The 17,931-nt window shown below is 40.5% G+C and overlaps 1 protein-coding gene and 1 long non-coding RNA gene across 3 annotated transcripts in view; one reads left to right on the forward strand and one right to left on the reverse strand.

The window, feature by feature from the left end:
- Nucleotides 1–3,924, forward strand: part of LOC138737446 (uncharacterized) — a 52,353-nt gene extending 48,429 nt beyond the window's left edge. The window contains exon 6 of the long non-coding RNA XR_011340931.1: nt 3,450–3,924. This is a non-coding gene — a long non-coding RNA (uncharacterized lncRNA). The remainder of the gene's footprint in view (nt 1–3,449) is intronic.
- The window catches only part of mvb12ba (multivesicular body subunit 12Ba), a 287,792-nt gene that overhangs the window by 30,757 nt on the left and 239,104 nt on the right, over nt 1–17,931 (reverse strand). The window lies entirely within an intron of this gene.

Genomic DNA, 17,931 nt, shown 5'->3' on the forward strand with positions numbered 1-17,931 from the left:
AAGTCTAGCTGTTCATGATATTTTTTTAAAAATTGGAACAATCCCTTTCAACAACTAATTTCATTCATATATTTCAGTGGACGAGAGAAATTCTTTTCCGAAATATGTTACAAGAAAAATTGTGCCTGGCTGCATGAGTTCTGAAAGGTTTGGAAAGAGAAGGCAGTGGATGAAGGAAAACACTAACCAAAGGATGTTTCATGCCCTGTCTTGTATTGCAGATGAGGATGATCCCCGCATGGATTCCCACATTGCAACTGTCTTGATGATCATTGACCTGGGCCCTTGAGTGGGACAGATGCTGAGAGAACAGTGGATGTTTCCACTTCTCCGCACTGGTTTATCACCATTGAATGAAAAGGGATCTGAGGTTCACAGAAGCACACAATGGTTCCAGCATGAAGGGAGGCCATTTGACCTGCAATTTCCTACTAGCTCTCTATGAACAACCCTGGGTGCTTCCACTCCCTCCATCTTGCACCACAGCACCACTCCCTTTTTGAATACTTTAATCTGCTTCTGCTATTTCCTCCAATGGTGCATTCGGGACCCTGATTAGAGTAACAGTAAGGTCTTTCCTCGTGTCTAGGTTTAGTTCTTTTACTGATCGCCTTCACTCTACACCCCCTAATTTGTGATCCCTCTGACAATGGGAACCATTTCCCTCCAGCTATACCCTTTACAATTTTAAGTACCTCTGTCAGAATGCCTCTCAACCTTCCATTTTCCAAAGACAACCATCCAGCTCATGGCCCCACCCATCCTCCCTCCCTCCCCAATCCCTGGAGTCATCCTGAGTTCTCTACACTCTTTTCAGGAACTCAAGAACCACAGGAAAGTTGTGGATGAGAATAAGGAAGGAACAGAAAATAGGATATCCATTGTAGTGGTATAAATGGATGGTTGATTGTTGGCGTGGTTTCAATAGGCCAAAGGGCCTGATTCACCTTGACTCTACGCTCATGTCCCATCCACCCCAAGCCTCAGTGCCTCCTTTATCCTGATATGCCACAGCCCTTAATTCCCTGATCTTTCACAATTGTACCTGCTTCCTCTCTAAATATTCCCAATGATCTAGCCTCCACACCTCTCTGGGATAGAGGATTCCAGAAGGCCACCACCTTCTGTGAGAAGGTTCTCAATTTCAAATGGCCGCCCCTAATCCTGCAACTATATCTCCCCATTTGAGATTCTCCCACTAGGAGAAACTCCCACTGATGGAAAAATGCCTTCACATCCTCCCTTCAATGTGGCGCCAGACCAGGAGACAATACTCCAGTTGTGGAAAAACCAGCATCTGCTTCTGCTATTTCCTCCAATGGTTCACCATTGTGTTCTTACTTGGTTTTGTTGCATATTTCCCATTTACAACATCCATGGTAGATGCTCATAATGAATCATAGCAACGTGGCAAAAAGAAATATTGGAGACATTTTCATCTCCGGAAGAAATCAGCAAGAAATCTTTGCAATGAGGCAGTAACAACCATCAGAAACAAATAAAGGTATATATTCGGAGCATTGGAAGATGTATCACTACAAACCTCATTTAACAATTCACTAATTACATTCTGACAGAGTGAATTAATATTTTCCCATTACAATTGTCAATGAAGGATAAAATTATAAAACAAATATAAAATAAAGCATTTGGGTATTCAAGTCATTAAAATATCATATGGAACTTTATAGTGGGCTGAAAAGGTGAACTTGTTTCAAAAAGTGCCACTTACAACTTCTCTACACAAGTGGTCAATAAGACAAGTGGAACCTGATTCGCTGAAATCTCCGTCCATTTGTTGGACCTAATAGCCTGAAGAGGCTAATCAAAACATGTTCATTTGCTCTCCTTGTCTCTAAAACATAACCTTACGAAGTGTTGGGCTGCTACTGCCCTGAAAGGTAGTACAGTAAGGGATCCTTTTGAATTCTAAGCACTGAAGAATTAACAGAGAAATATCTGGAAGAGTAAGTTTATATTAATGACATACATTTACTAGTTACAAAGATTTATGTGTGGCATTGAGTAGCGCCTCATTCTTTTCTTCAAGGTTTATAGCCACTAGTGAAGGTTATAATGAACTGTAAGATGTGTGTTATCATGCCTTGTGCCAAAGCATATCCTGTGGAGATAAAACACACAATTTATTATGTTGACCTTAGTCTTTTAACAGTTTTTCTTTCTTTCTTTTTCTGATGTGATAAATCAATCCAGGGAAGGTACTTCTAAAAGAAAGAAGGTAGTCTTCTGCAGTTTTACATTAAAATATAAAAAAATCCCTTTGGAATGTGAAGGGTCACAAATATATTCCATTCTATTCCTGGGATGAATTTTCAATTCATCTTAGTTCTTCTGTGCTGGTGATGGTGCAGTTGATAGTCTAACGTCTGAAATCTAACCTGAAGCAATTCTAAACTGGTTGTTTCAAATTTTGTGTGCAAAATCTGTTATTAACATTAAAAAATATTGGACCATTATTTGTTTTACTGCACAGGTTGAGAAGTTCTCCATGTAAGACTGATTGTAACAAGGAAATGAGAAATTAAAAAGAAAAGTCTCCCGAAGTATCATGTGTGCATAATAAGTATTTGCACAGCTACAGTTATTATTAACGAATGCAGAGCTTCGATTGAGAAAACATTACATGATATTAAAAAAATGTTAACAGGAAGGCAACTAGGGAGGATGCTGGGTTGTAAATGGTGACGGGGAGCGAGAAGAAAGAGGCTGCACTTCAAAGTGATCTGCAGAAGACAGTCATACTGTAATTAAAGGAAAAGCCAGAAAGATGGGAAAGAAACATTGGTGAACTAAACACTTGCTATTTAGCGTGGTGGAGACAGATGGGGTGAATTAGTTCAGTTTGACAATGCCTGGTTATTGTCAATGGGAGAAAACCAGAGCCTTGCCATAAACTCTAATGAATGCATTAATAGATGTTTTCTGCCTCTCAAAGGAAAGGAATAATTTAAACAAAGTTATTAACACAGTCCACCTGGGCCTATTGCTGGGTTTGTATTAATGGTACCACTTTAATGCAATGTTTTTTTTAACTCTTTCTTCGCAGTTATACTGTTAGCTTCACAGAAGAGAAAGCAGACCAAAAGCTCAATTTAAAATGGAAATATTTTATATATATACATATCTGAACAGACATTATAAACATTGAAAGGAACACGTAATAGGTCCAAATGATTGTCTATCTGGTCACAGAAAGGCAAGTGAACTTGGAATGTCGTGGGTTAACTGAAGCACAGTTTATTTTGGTCAGTGCGAGGCACAAAAAAAACTCTTCTGTCACCAGGTCTGTGTTCAATACGTTGATTCTCTTTTTAACCCTGGGACCACTTCAACTTTAATAAACATCTTTAGAAATATACATCCCTCGAGAGGCACCATTAATTTCCCTAAAAAGCCCTCACACATGTAATTTTTTTTATTGCTTGCAGGTGCTTCAAGAAAGGCAAATCCTTGTAATAAATGTCCCATAAAGAGTAAGTGGCACCTGAGAGAGGCTATCAGGTCAGTGCACCTGTCTTTGGATGAATCCCATGCACTTGTCCAGCGTAACAAGAGTCAGCCGCTTGTGTCCAGCACATACCAAACACCAAAAATCGCCCGCTTCTCTTGGGTCGATCCCAGTTCTGGGGATCTGTGCATATTTTAGCACAGCATGCACACAGCTTCACTCCAATAGGCCAAGCATCAGGCAGCACCTAATTACCTGATTAAATTACCAGCCAGAAGTTTCACATGCCTGGCAGTTTGCAAGCCATTACTAGGAGCATGACTAATGAAAGCTTTGAAACTATATATTATTCAAATCTTAAATCTCTGCGACAGAAGCAAACTAAGCCATGAAACTGAATCCCAAGCAGCAACTTTTATTGAACCTCAATTATTTTTTTTTCCTAAGTTAATCTGTTCCAGTCACCTGTGAAGCATGCAATTTCAGGAAAGGGTGAGGTATTCCTCCACATACCCTTTGACTTAACTGTTAAATTACAAATTCAGTGATGTCAGTCACTCTTGGACACAAAATAAATAGGGGGAGTTACGTGGTGTGTTCTATGTGGATTTGACATGCAAAATCTCATGCACTGATGTACGTGAGAAGCACAGATAGTTATGTTTAAATTGATTCACTGATGTTCTTCAGAAAAAGAAATCTGCCATCCTCAGCTGGTCTGATCCAGATGTGACTCCAGATCCACCTTGTGGCCTCTACTGCCCTTTGAAATTGCCAGTACGTTTGGTGGTCTCACAACCAAAGCTGGCTCACACACCCCCTCAAACCAGTCGGGGTGAGTAATAAATAGAGATTCTGAGAAATGAAGAAAGCTAAAGCACAATGGGCCAACAATGTACACTTCAGACACCCTTCAACATATGAAGACCTCATCGTTGCCAAGCAGAGGTATCCAAATCTAATGGGCATAGATTTATGGTAAGAGGTGGGAGGTTGAGACGGCACCAGAGGATAGTTGGAATCTAGAACACATTGTCTGAGTGGATGGTGGAGGCAGGTAATCTCACAAGATTGAAGAAATATCTAAACAAGCAGCTGAATCCCCAAGGCATTGGACAAAGTGCTGGTAAACATAATTAAAATGGATGGGTACGATGGTCGGCATGGATGCGATGGAGTGAAGGGTCTGTTTCTGTTCTATGTGATTTCTTGAGGGTGCTGGTGTGACCAGTGCTTGGAAGAAGTTTGCTCCTCTAATCCTCTTTGAGACAATGTGTTGCATCAAGCCAAGCTTCCAATCCCAAAGGATCTCAGCAGCAGGTTTGAAATCCACCTCCTACTGTATTGAACAGAAACTTTTCTAAACCTTCACATCACAAAAGAAAATGAACAACAACCAAAATAATAAGTTCAGGCAGAAATATAAACTGAAGACCCCAGTGCTCATGAGCCTGTGGTCCAGGAGTGGTCTTGATGCTTCACAACCCATTGTAACTGTAGAAACATGAAATAATCAGCTGCCTTTTAAATACCAAGTCTTATTTTATAGAATTGTATTGATATTTTTCACATTATGCTTGAATTGTACACCAAAGTCATGTGTGTTTTACTTTTAACAATATAAAAATATTTTGCACGGCCAAACACACCACATTGAAATAGGGCAATGATTTCAGATTATCACGACTTTATCAATGACCATTTGTCTGATGCAGAGACCTGTCCAATCTTCTCAACTGGCAACTCACAATCAAGTCAGAAACACATGGCACAGAGGCAATGTAGGTACAGAGGGAGCATGTCTTACGAAGAAAAGTCAGTTTGTTTACATTTCTCTATATGTTTACATGTATACATATCTTCTTGAGTACAGATTTTTGTGCCAATAAGTCATAATTCTGCTTCACCCACGAGAAAAAGCACAGGGTTGTATGTGATGTCATGTACGTACTCTGATAATGAATCTGAACTTTGACAGAACTAGGGCTTTTCTCTTTCAATTATCGAAGGATGAGAGGTGACTTAATTGTGAATGGGAATCTGGGGAGTTAAGGTTGAGTTGGGACTGAAATTGTGTTTTTTAAACCAGCTGCAAAAGAGGGAGAAACCTGGTTCTATTTTCATAATTGGACAAGATCCCAAAATAAGTCCCACGTAAAATTGTGAAGAGCATGGTTAAAGTTAATGCTCACAATCTTTTTCTGAGGGTAGACAATATCAGAACTAGAGGGCATAGGTTTGAGATGAGAGATTGAAGAGGAACCTAAATGACAACATTTTCTACTGAGAGGATAGTCTGTATTTTGAATGAGCTGCCATAAAGTTCTGTCAAAGTAGGAACGATTACAATGTTCAAAAGCTATTTGGACAGGAAAGTCTAGGTAAGGACACCTCAGCTGTATTCAGCATTCCAGATGTGGTCTCATTAGGGTTCTATATAGTGGGAGAAAAACATCTCTGCTCTTGCACTTAAATCATTTTGCAATAAATGCCAACACACCTATTGCTTGTTGAACTTGCATGTGCCCCTGCAGGTTTCTCGTTTCAAACATAACAGGAGGCCAACAGAACAGGATTTAGGTACCATACCTTCAGTCAATAACTGGTTTGAGTTCGGCAAGAGCTATATCAGAAAAGGAGGTGGCGTGGGGGCAGCAAACAGTGCAGGAAGATGACAAGTGTTTGGAGGTGGGAGGGTGGTTGGAGAGGATAGACTGGCAAGGGACTACTGACAGGAGGGGAGGTACTTTTGAAGAGAAGGCACTGATACAATTTTGAAAGGGATTGTTGTGGTCCTTGGACAGCAATAGGAATGGACAATGTTATTAGGAATAAGAATGCTAATTAAGTTACAGGGTGCTGGCCTGTGAGGGGATGTAAGTACTCACAAGCGTGAACTCAATTTTACTTTGCACTTCTCTTTTAATCCATGATCGCACTGGGATTTTATTTGAGTTTATTTTCTTTAGCTAATCCCACCGTATAATTTTGATCAATTCCAGTTTTGCTCTGTTCTGCATATGTGGCAGCATTTAAATAAGTGAGCTGTGAGCCATCGGTGCCAGCGCACTCACTGGAGAATGTTGTAGTGCAGAGTGGAGCTGTTTTATTTGGCACTGCTGTTGCAAGTAACATTCTGGGTCATAAACCTCAGCTCCCTGGTAGGACAAAATCTCTTCTGGGAAAACTTCCAACACGTGCATCAGCCACACAGCTGTGATGGCAGACAAGAGAACCAGTGAACTCTGGCAACTATGCGGAAAGTCTGCCACGGTTAACGTGCACCAGTTCGTCAGCATCTGACAGACAGGGGCTCTAAATGGGCTGAAGTTTGCAGCGGCAATGATGGCCTTGTTGGCTCCATTACACCATGAATTTGACAGGAATGTCTGGAGTGCTAATCCAGTGTGATCAAAGGCTAAAAGGCTTCTGATGAGGACATCAGGTAACTGCTCCCTGTGAAACACCCAGATCTGTCACACTTCATTACACACGTGGTTTTTAATGTTGCCATAAACCATTATTATCTTACCCCACAAAACTAATTTTAAATTTGTGGTTTTTCATTCACTTAAATATTTAAAAATATAATGGCTATCAAAGTCAACACTTTTTAATGTTAAGTTTAGGATATTTCAGCCTCAATTTTATTTGCATGCCATAATTTTTTTCCCACCCCCCCTAAAATATTTAAAATATGAGTGCTTCTTACTTCCTGCTTTGTTGTCGAGGAAATTTCTTCGAGATGATTGGTTGCTCAGGCAGTAATACATCACAATGGTCCCAGGGATCCATGGCTAACAGCAACAGATGATGGATAGGAGCTCACTCATTCACCAGAACTCTTCTATCTTTGAGATCACCAATATACTTTGGTCTATAATGATGAAGAAAGGTTTCATAACAATCCCAGTTTATTGCTCCAGGTAGCAGGAATAGGCCACCTGGGGCTGCCCTAGAGCCAGATGCTATGCAATTCAAGTTTGGCCCTCTACCAGGTCATGGTTGGTCACCCAGGCTTCCCAGCTTACCCAAACCAGGCATTGTCATTTGGAGCCTTCAGTCACCTGCAAACACACCGCCAGTGAGCTGTCACTCCCGGAACTGTTACTCTTAGCCCCGGAGCCGTCACTCCCAGTGAGAGGAGAAAGATTTAAAAGGGCTGAAGGGAGGGTAATGTGCCACCAGCTGCCAGAGGAAGTGGTAGAGGCAGGGACAATTATCCTAATTAACAGATGCTTTGACTTGAATGAGGATAGGAAAGGGTTGGAGGGATATGGGCCAAGCACTGGCAAATGGAACTAGCTCGGATGAGCAACTTGGTCAGCCTGGGGTGAAGGGCCTGTTTTTCAAGCTTTGAACTTATAAAATGTGTCTATCTCATACCATGCTGCTTCCAAATAGTACCTGATGTTCACACATTCTCCTCCAACTGTGGATAAAGTCCTTTTTAGAGTTCAAAGTAAATTCTGCAGTTAGTGCAGATAAAGAAAGCATCACAACTCAGGAGCACACAGTGCTTTTAAACAACTGGAACTGTTAACTATGATAGAGATGTGCCAAAGGTGTAAGGAAATAAGATGGTTCCTTCAGCTCCCTGAATCCCTTTGCACTGTAGAATGCTTCACAATCCGATCACAACTGCACCTCTGTTTTGGAATGAAAACAATCTAATGGTTTGTTTTCTCGGTTTTGAAATGAACAAATCTTTAAATTTTATAGTAGTCTCTTCAACAGCAGTATGCTTAGTGTAGTGGTCAGCGCCACACAATTATAGCACCAGTGACCCAGGTTCAAATCCACCACTGTCTTTTAGGAGTTTGTCCCTCCTCCCTGCATGAATTTTCCCCGAATGCTCCAGTTTCCTTCCACATTCCAAAGACATATGGGGATGATGGGTTAATTGGTCACATTGGTGCATTTGGGCAGCACGGGCTCATGGGCCAGAAGGGCCTGTTACTGCGCTGTATCACTAAATTAAAAACATTTAAAAAATGCATTTAAGAAATGGAAGCTGCAGACATTTATGGAACATCCTTGTCCAACCAATTACTTGGATGAGCAGTTTAGCTCATGAGCCAACTTTAAAAAATGTTTATCAGTCTGATAAATATTATCCTCACACATTACATGTGAGGAATTGTGCCTATGTTTTACAAGCTACAAAGAACATTCAGTACCCCAAACTGCTGAGAACAGCTTCAACAAGTGGCCAAAGACAGACTGGAACAGATAATGCATGGAGGATGAAGCTTCACATTGCAGCAAAAATTCTACCAGAAACGTTTTGTCAGAAGTCATTGACAGAAATTATTGGAAATTCATAAAGCTTCTCGAGTTTAATCTTTACCATTTTCACAAAGTTGAATCAACTCTTGTGCATACGTGTATGCAAATTAGTTAGGTGCCATGCATTTAAACACTCAAAGGACCAGCTTTGTTAATTTAATTGTTTGGTTTTAAACCCACATGTACCGTGACATTATAAAGTAATCCCTTGATACACTGGTACCTCATACAAGGTCAATATGTTTATTTGATTTTTTCACTCTTTGTAATTTTGCATAGAGATACCAAACTCTCAAACATGATTGGGTATTAAGGTTGCCAACTCAAATTAATTGTATCCACACAAGCTTGATTCCGTTATTTCCCAGCATGCAGTGTGGTTAAGTGACTTTCTTTTAAAATGGATCTCAAGAATTGACACAGAATAGGAGATCATTTGACCCACTGAACCCATATCTGTCCATTCCCATCAGTCCCATTCAATGCTATTTCTCCAAATAACTGCAAACCTGGAAGCCTTTTTGAAAGCCAACATCGCATCTGCTTCCATCTTCCTCTTGCTCTCTTGAAGCACCTTGACCTTGTTTTCAAATGTAGGTTGTTTGTAGCAGCATCTGGGAGATTACTCTTTCATTCTGGCATCATTCCCTACACTGTTCGTCTTTGTGCAACTTTAACCTGCACTTCACTGCAACAAGAACATGGCAACTGACGAGCCCAAATCTTACAAGAGAAATTCATTACCGAACAAGTGGCCTTTCAATGTTCAGACTGTTACCTATGGAATGAAGACTCATCAATCTGAGCAATTAACTCTGTCATTCATCAGATCCAGCCTGACCCATTGAGAATTCCCAACCGTTCTGTCCCTATTTCAAACAGCCACCGTTTGGTTTCTTTTGTCAAATAATTAAATTCCTCTTTGTAAATTTACATTTAAAATGGCAATTGCTCAAGTTTTAACATTAAAATGAGATACATGTTGATATTTGTAAAATTATTCTGAAAAAAATAACAGAGAAGGTTTTAACGTTAATTTGAAATAATGATCTTGTTTGATTCACCTGGTGACCTCTTTGGAAGAAGTAACACGTCTACCAGTCAGCTTAGTTACATGGAGGGGGGAAACAGGCCATTCAGCCCAGCACGTCCCTGACAACCATCCATATGACTCCCACTTACTATTACCTGCCTCAACTTTTATCCAGATCATTCCTCAGATTATAATCACCCTCTCAGTGTAAAATTTCTTCCTCAAATCCTCCCTAAACCCCCTTTCTCTCAACCTTTAAAGGCACCTTGGCAATGGGCAAAAAGGTTCCTATCATCTACCCTATCTGTGCTTCTCATAATTATGTCCCCCTCAGCCTCCTCCACTTCCAGTCCCTTCTCCAACACAACTCCTTCATCCTCACTTCACAGTTGCTCAATGTAATCAGCCAACATCCTTCCCTCATGTTGCTGTAGACTGGCTCTCATCCCTCTCAGTTCAGTTGCAGGGTCTCAACTCTCCATCTCTTGCCTCCATTGCTGTTGCCTAACCTGCTGAGTTTATCCAGCCTTTTATTTTCTCTTCCACATTTCAGCATCTCTTTTGTCTCGACACACTGCAATGGTAAGTGCCCAGGACACGTGATTAAATAAAAAAGTTACATCAATGTTTTGACTTGATATTTAAAATAAAAACAAGACTGGCAGTGTTTTAAACCATCACTCCACTACTTTTATTCAATAAATATGCACTTCACTAAACTTGGACTAAAACATGTTTAACTCATCATTGGGTCTGGTGCACAGCAAAATAAATGTCTTCCAAGCTGACCATTTCCATCAGCTATTTGGAAAATCTCAAATGTAACTCTGAGCGGACATCTGAATGAATGAACTTTTCTTAGCGAGTGATTTTTTTTTATTATTAATAAGCCTCGTGTTCACTGGGAAAAAGGTACATTTAAAGCAAAGCACATCAACTATAGACACATAACAGATGGTTCTGCTCAAAACTATCAGAATTAATGGCCTTCTCTACCCATATAAATATTAGAAGCAGATGAGATCATTACCTATTAACTTTAATAAAGAAAACCTGTCTTATTTAAAACATGCATTATAGTACATGAACAAAAGCTTGTGGGAACAATTTTCTAGCTTGGAACTTTAAAAGTTGAAGAAAATTTGCTAATGTTGAAACGTAACGTACAAGGTCTATACTACGGATTATTCAACAGGGCACGGATTAGAGAATTAGATGTCTTCACTACAAAGATTGAGACAATTTGCCTGATTTCATTCCTCAAAATGTAGAATGAAAGAGACTGCTGCTCCTCTGCTCCCCATTGCTGCTGCTCTGGTGGAACCCTAAACAAGGCATATTACACATGTAGCAAAATAAGAGCATCTCCCAAGGCCTCCCACAGCTGGGGAAGCGGGTGGTTTCTGTATCTGATGAAAGCAATGTTGAAAACTATTAAAAGCTTGAACTTGTGGCTTTGCCATGGGAATCTTTGGCTGTGGTTCCCAGAGTTCCTGTGTGGGATGGAACAGTATCCCCCAAACACTCCAACACTGAGCTTAAAACAGATTTCAGTCTGCACTGACCATTCACATACCGAGCAATCTTATGCACCAACAGGTTTGGAAGACCAATGAGCATAACCAGAGGTTGCCTCAAAATGAATTTATTCTCCATAACTGATCCAATTCCATTCTCAAACATGTGTTGAGCTCCAATTCATAGGATAAACAAAAAGTGGGAATATGAAACAACAGGAGGCAGTCTGTTGGTGACTTGAAGCAAAGTACCCATGTGGAATGTGGGTTGCAGATGACTGCAGTCAAAGGACTCACACCAGGCTAAGGACTGCTTGAGACTGGTTTGAGGCTGTCTGAAAGGGTCCCAGATATCGGAACCGGGATGCCGGAGAGGGTGCTGGAGGCTTCCCAATAGCATCAGAGGTGTTCATCTGGAGCCTGGGTTGCTGATGGTTCACTCTGAAAGCTATATGACTGGAGGCTGCAAGAGTGCTGGAGTTGAAGCCATGGACACTCAGTGACCCTGGGGGATTTCTCTTTTGCTTCCCTTTCTCTGGCTGGACAATTTTTGCTGATAGCGAATCTTTGTCTTACGATAGACTGGAGGAAATTTCATTTCATATCACATTTTCTGTTTTATTACATGACAGTAAAATAATCTTGAATCTTTAACAAGAGGAGCCAACCTGAGAAACACGAGACCTGTGGAAGGGCAGTAAGCATTTTCCGCAGGGTCTGCACTCTGACTTATTGCTGAGTCCTTTCCAGTCATGGAGACATACAGCAGGAAACAGGCCCTTCAGCCCATCTTGTCCTTGCTGACCAAGTTCACTTTCTGGGCTAGTCCCATTTGCCTGCATTATGTCCGTATCCTTCTAAATCCTTTCTGTCCATATCTGTCCAAATGTCTTTTGAATGTTAAAATTGTACCTACTTCTAGTTTCCTCTGGAAGCTTGTTCTGGATTTGGAGCACTCAGAATGGAAACAGATCTCCTAAATCTCTCCCCTCTCCTTAAACCTGTTTTCTTTCCAAACCAGGTTAAAATTTCCACTACATCTTGAAGGTAAATTGTTTCAGTCCAAATATTATAGTTTAGTCTTCACATATGCAAGGCATATTGAAATAGGTAGCTTGAAAGTTCCTGCAAAGGTATTTGGTGCATCCTGAGAGATAGAGGGGAACTGGAGTCCTGACTGGTGCCTGGTCAACCCATGGGAATCCAGTTGTGGTGAAGCTTGGTTGAGGTGACTGGACAGGGCTGATGCAATACCAACAAGGAATATACTTCAAAATTAGGGCACAACCAAAGGCAAGGAGAAAACCTTTCTTCATTACAGCAGTGACTGGACTTCATGAGCAATTAAGTGCTTTTCATAGAATCAGAGACTATGGGTGCAGGGGAAGGCCAATCAGCCATTTTTTAAAGTAGAACATTACATCACAGAAACAGGCCTCCTTGGCCCTTCTAGTGGAGCCTGCACTTCCATTCAATACAGTCATGGCTGATCATGCAACCTCAGTGCCCCATTTCTGCTTTCTCTCGGAACCCCATGATCCTTTTAGCCACGAGGGCCACTTTCAATTGTCTTTTGAATATATTTACTGAACAGACCTCAATAACATTGTGTGTCAGGGAGGTGCATAAGCTCACAACTCGCTGAGTGAAGAAGTTCTTTCACATCTCAATGGCAAATGGCTTTGCACTTAATCTTTGAATGTGACCCATGTTCTGCACTTGTGCAACGTGGAGAACATTCTTCCTGTCTTGTCCTGTTAGAAGTTTATATGGTTATCTGACAATATGTTTTAGGTGTCATAGAAAAATTCAGGTCTTTAACTATAAGTGCAAACCTTTTAATTATAAAGCTGCCCATAGCTGCTCTTTGGAAGAGATTACATAATCAGATAAACTTAACCCAGTAGTTCTCAACCTTTTTCTTTCTACTCATATACCACCTTAAGCAATCCCTATGTCATAGGTGCTCTGTGATTAGTCAGGGATTGCTTAAGGTGGTATGTGGGTGGAAAGAAAAAGTTTGAAAACCACTATTTTAATTGTACATCATTGACTCGTTATGTGCACGGTTTCATAATTCCAAAGGAAATGGGCCATTGACAATTTTTCTCAAGCAAAATATTCAGTAACAATTGGGTCTGGAGCAGTGATTCTCAACCTTCCCTTCCCACTCACATACCGCCTTAAGCAATCCCTGACTAATCACAGAGCATCGATGGCATACTTAAAGTGGTATGTGAGTGGAAAGAAAAAAGGTTGAGAACCACTGACTTAACCCATTCATCTGAGTATTGACTGGTAGAGGTTTGAAATATGTTCAGAACATGTGGGAAGAAGATTACAATGAACGAGAGTTTGGTGGTAACTCTTTGGGAGAGCTCCACTTCAGAGAGATGGTGGGTACTGGGAAAGCAGGCAGCCATTTCACTGCTTTGGCTTCTACCTTTTTAATGCAGAATGGGTTGTCTGCACCATTAATATGAGCTGTTCCATTGTGGGGGGAACCAGGGAAGAGAAGGATGTCACCACCATGATAATGTTTCTCTTCCCATAGAGGTTGCCCGGTCTGCTCAGCATTTCCACCATTTAATGCTTTTCATCTCCTCAAAACTTCAAGAGAGATGGACATGAAAAAAAGAACAAATGTATCTTAAGAAATGGCATTAAAATATTTATATATTAGAATGCAGTAGAGAAACAATAAAGGGTAATGTGGCAACTAGAAATCTCTTGGAATATAAAAAAAATTGTAGCATTTCATTGTAGCTTAGAGGTATAATTGAAGCCATTCCTAAAATGAATTATTTTATTGATGTCTTATGGTACATTTAAAAACTTCAGAAAAAGCCAAGCTGGAGGGGATTGTAATGGACATAAAGGTTCAAAGAAAGGACATCCAGAATTTGCAAAATAAAAACGAGATTCTGTTGAAGAAATGATTCATCAACTATCATAGACTGAGAAATAAAGGCATAGGTGCAAGCTATTTCAAACATATCTTGCTTTTTCCCCGTTTGCCCACTGAGTTATTTTCTTTTACACTCTAGATGACTGTAAAGAAGAAGTTAATCCCCTCCGCAAAGTTCTGGAGTTCACTAGTTCTTACTGTTACCAAAATCTGGTCTCGCCACCCAGTTATAGGAAAGATATCATTAAGCTGGAAAGAGTGCCAAAAAGATTCAAGATGAGAGACATGAGAGACGGAAGGTTCCAGAAGCTAGAGCAAAGCACCATCTGCTGGAGGAACTCAGCAGGTCGAATAGCATCAGTGGGAGAGAGAGAGAATATTATTCACAGCTTTTTGATCTGCTGGTTTTGTCCAGCAGATTGAGATTCACAAGGATGTTCAGATCAGATTCAGATTTATTGTCAGAGTACATACATGACACCATATATAACATTGAGATTCTTTTTCCTCGGGCAAGGCAGAATTGGTAGTGCAAAAAATAACTTTACACAATGTACACATGTAAACAGATAACGAATGTAAATAAACTGAATGTGCAACCCAGAGAGAATAAAATTCAATAAAGTGGTTAAATCAGTAAGAGACCTTAAATGAGTCCCTGATTGAATTTGTGGTTGAGAGGTCTGATGGTGGAGGGATAGCAGCTGTTCCTGAACCTGGTGGTGTGTGTCTTGTGGCACCTAGACCTCTTTCCTGATGGCAGCAGCAAGAACAGAGCGGGTGCTGGGTGGTGAGGATCCTTATGATTGCTGCTGCTCTCCACCAGCAGTGTTCCCTGTAGAGGTTCTCGATAATTTTGGGGGGGGGGGGGCGGGCGGGGAAGGGTTTGCCTGTGATATCCTTGTCTCTGTCCACTACCTTTTGGAGGACTTTTCGCTCAGGGGTAATTGTGTCTCCACACCAGACTGCAGTATGGTCTGGATGAGCTTATATTGTAGGAGGTTGGACAAACTGGGTCTTTTCTCTTTGGAGTGTTGGAGGCTGAAGAGCACACCCTATTGAGATTTATAAAATCATGAATGGCTTGGCAAAAGTAAATAGTCATAGTCTTTCTTCTCCAGGGTAGAGGACATAGATTTATTGTGAGAGAGGAAAGATTTAAAAGAGGCATCTTTTTCCACACTGGGTGGTGGAAGATATATCGAACAAGCTACCAGAAGCATTTGTTGAGGTGGGCACATTTGTAACTTTTGAAAAATATTTTGGCAGGTACATATAGAAGAAAGGATTAGAGTGGTATGAGGCAAATGGGTCTGACTTGAGTCATCAACTGGGTCAGCAAGAACTAGTTGGGTTGAAGGGCCTGCTTCTGTGGTAAGATTCTGTGACTAATTCAAATACCCTTACTGATGGGTGGGGGATGGAGGGGAGATTTATATCAATGACCAACAAAGTACCAATTAATTAGCAGCTTCAGTTGGCAACTTTCACATCATCAAACAGGTTGTGGGTGTAACTCCAGAGGCTCAGATACAACAATCTAGGGTGTTGTTCCGTGAGTACTGAGGAATGGCAATACTGAGAGGTTGGCCAGCAATATTAAACAAAAGATATCTTGGCACCAGTCAGGTTTACTAGTCAATGCAACCAGGCTCTCCCACAAATCAACCTCCTCTCCATCTATATCTCCTTCTTTGGCTTGGCTTCGTGGACGAAGATTTATGGAGGGGTCGGGAAAGCTGTCAACACACTAAAGGACAACCCACCCCTGGTCTCTCTTCTCTTCCCCACCTTTCCATTGGGTAGAAGATGCATGAGCTTGAAGATATAACCCTCCAGATTCCTGCTGTTAACAAACACCTGAATGAACCTCTTTGGTTAAAAAAAAATGATGTCCTTGCACTGTTTCAACTACACCCTGAACTTTGTCTTTGTAACACTGTGTTCTTTGATTTACTGTAACCCTATGCCCTGCACTAACCGCTCTATTTGTATCTGCAGAGATCACAAAACAAAGCTTTACACTGTAGTTTAGTACATATGACAATAAACAATTCATTTCTAACCTGTCATTAAACTGGTGGTTGTGAGAGTACTTGTGTGCATGTTGGCCTGGTTTCTAACATCACAACAGTACATTCTCCAAATGAGAAATTCTTCGGGCTGATCTGAAGTGATGTTAAAAGCAACATTGTAAATGCAAGTCTTTTTGAATAAATGTTCTCAAATTTCTTTTGAGAATTTTGGACAGGCACATGGATGAAAGAAAATGGAGGGTTACAGGGTAGGGAGAGTTTATTCCTTTTTTAAAGGAATATATGGGTCAGCACAACATCAAGGGCCAAATGGCCTGTACTGTGCTGTGGGGTTCTATGTTCGCTAGATCCTTCTACTAAAGCAATGCTAACTGCTTCTAGTAATAATCCTACCTGGAACGACTGATCTATTAACTAGGTCTTCATGCTATCAATATAGTTTCTCCTATGTAATAAAATGTTCTTTGCTTAGTGTAACTAGAAGGCAAGACAAATGGGCAGAATGTATCCTTTGCATCACTAAACCTGGTGTCGATCTATGTTTACACAAAGGAGGAAAGTAAGAGAAGGGGAAAGGGTGGTGAAACATTTTAATCAGCACTGGGATGTTAACTTTAAAACAGCAGGACTGGTGACCAAAATCTGGTTTTAAATCTCTGCACATTTTTCTTTTATTTGAAGACCAAAATGTCTGTAATTTTACAATGATGGACTACATTTCCATCTGCATCATTCCAAAACTCATTCTTATATTGAATAAACCCAGGATAGGTTCCATTTGTTAAGGCAGACCAAAAACATTTTATGATAGCTCATCCTATAGATTGCAATAGTTTGAACCAAAAATGTTGACTACAGCATGTGACACTGCAACCAGCTGGCTAACCTTTTCTCTCGAGATAAAACAACCATTGAACCAAAGCAGCAATACAATTTTTATTTGTAAAGAAGAAAAAGGTTTCTGTAAATTATATGTTGGAACAATTCTCCCCAAAACAAAAAAAAACCCCAGGATTTAAGGAACTTAAGGACAAAAAAAAAATCAAACACAATGCACTCTCTATTCCAATGTACAGTTAACTCAATCACACACCTCCTTGCATCAAGCATACTCTGCTTTGTCAGTGGAAATGGATGGTGACTGAGCATCATGGAGAGGTCATGCAAAAAGAACGGGAGAAGAAAAAAAATCAAGATGCCCTTTGAATTTCCTTTAAGGTCAGTGTTTCAGAAATTGGTGTTCTATATAAAGCCTGCTGAAAATAAAACATCCAAGGATATGTAGACGCACCTAGAAATACTCCAATAAATCAGGCATATAAAATTAATGATGTATAGACTTCCAACTCATCTGACATGAAGCATGAATGAAACATTGCTTTCATACTTGTTTCCATCATCATTTCAAGGGTCTGGGATAGAATGCAAGAACTAACAGGGTGCACTACTTCTCAGCACAGACCACATTCAAGAGGTTGGATCCCAATAAGGCCTCTTAACAAGTGCAAAAGTAAGTAATTTAAGACTTCACAGGCAGCAATGTCGCAAAGGCAAGGTGTTGCTGGACACATGCTATTATCAGTGCAAAATCGTGGTGATGTGGACAAAGCTACGTAAATGTAGGAATGAGGAATGCAAAATAAACCTTACATTCTAATGCCTTGCATTATTCTCCTTCC

This window comes from Narcine bancroftii, chromosome 1 (genome assembly GCF_036971445.1).
Source record: "Narcine bancroftii isolate sNarBan1 chromosome 1, sNarBan1.hap1, whole genome shotgun sequence".
NCBI lineage: Eukaryota > Metazoa > Chordata > Chondrichthyes > Torpediniformes > Narcinidae > Narcine > Narcine bancroftii.